The sequence below is a fragment of the Sinocyclocheilus anshuiensis genome, unplaced genomic scaffold (assembly GCF_001515605.1).
Source record: "Sinocyclocheilus anshuiensis isolate Anshui unplaced genomic scaffold, SAMN03320099.WGS_v1.1 scaffold1059, whole genome shotgun sequence".
Lineage (NCBI taxonomy): Eukaryota > Metazoa > Chordata > Actinopteri > Cypriniformes > Cyprinidae > Sinocyclocheilus > Sinocyclocheilus anshuiensis.
This window is the reverse complement of record NW_015547703.1, coordinates 120,052-121,499: the sequence shown is the minus strand read 5'-3', so window position 1 is coordinate 121,499 and position 1,448 is coordinate 120,052. Positions and strand designations below refer to the sequence as shown.

General features: G+C 49.0%; 1 protein-coding gene across 1 annotated transcript in view; it reads left to right on the top strand.

The window, feature by feature from the left end:
- Positions 1-1,448, top strand: part of LOC107703940 (UPF0469 protein KIAA0907 homolog) — a 14,737-nt gene that overhangs the window by 11,453 nt on the left and 1,836 nt on the right. The gene's annotated exons all lie outside the window — the stretch shown is intronic.

The window sequence follows — 1,448 nt, the reverse complement described above, 5'->3', positions numbered from 1 at the left end:
AGAGTGCGTGAGAGTGCGTGAGAGTGCGTGAGAGTGCGTGAGAGAGAGCGTGTTCTGCATTGAGCGTTGTGTGTGTGTGATCAGTCTGTTGTTGTTGTTGTTCAGGTGCGGGCGGATCACGCGAGGATCATGTCGTCGTATCCCTCCACAGCTTCTGCTCCAGGTGTGTTTTCTCTCCTGCATTGACCCGATGCTCGTGTTCTGAACTGAATCACCATGTTTACACACACTTAAGGAAACGGTTGCAGAAGGACTTAATGTTTTAAAGCTCACAGCGAGCAGCTTTTTGCTGTGCATGTAAACACAACCGCAGCAGATGATGTCTGCAACATGATGTTTCTGAAACACAGTTTAGTTCGACTGACACACAGCTATTGAGATTTATTTGGCTGTATAATATACTGACGCACATCTGATTTTCTCCCAGCTGTTTGTTCACATCTGTTATAACGCTAGTGGTCTTTCGAGTGTGTGTGTGTGTGTGTCAGTCAGGTCTGTCATCATTCGCTATGAAGCTCGTCTTGAGTGCTTCTGAACTAATGCACTGTGTTTTTGTTCAGTTTACCCGACACATGGATACTCTGCAAATAACAGCTTCGGCAGTCAGTCGTGGTACAGCTACCCGAGCTCCTATCCCACGTACCCTGGTGCCTTCTGGAACAACTCCAGCGGAGCGACCGGCCAATCACAGCTCCACAGCGGCGCGGTGCAGTATCCGATGTGCAAACAGAGTGGCTTCCTGCTGCGGGTGAGAGTCACTGCCATTGAGTACAGCTGTCCTGAACACTGCCGACCTCAGCCACTCGCTAACTAAACTAGCTCTGTGTGTGTGTGTGTTGTGTGTGTGTGTCAGGATGAGGATGCAGCGTCAGACGGAGCAGACGTTGGCTCCAGTCCAAAGCAACACTCTGCAGAAGAGGAGCAGAAAGCACAGGTGTGCGTGTGTGTGTGTGTGTGTGTGATTGAGTGACTGTCAGACTGTCATTATGAGACTCACCTGACGTGTGTGTGTTTGTCCTCAGATCTCCACAGATGTTTTGGAGAAGGACGTCAGTGCAGCAGACGACAGCAGGTCTCCGTCTGTTTCTGTGTTCAGTCATGTGCTGTAATATTTCCTGCGGTCTTTATGCTCGTATGTTAGGGTTTCGCTCTGTCACATGATCGTACATTGATTCTCCGCTGTATCTGAATGCGTTACAGGTTTCGTTTGGTTTAACATTGTGTGTTGTGAAGTCATCTGGGTTTAGGGTTGAGGATGGGGTAGTTAGTGACACGTGAGTGACTTGAGATGTTTCTTGTGTTCAGGACATTGATGCCGCCGCCAACAGCTCCAATCAGAAAGAGACCGAGAGAAGAGACCTGCAACAAACCCCTCACACACACAGGTGTCTATATACACAAACACTCACATACCCTCACACACATACACACACCCTCTCACACACACA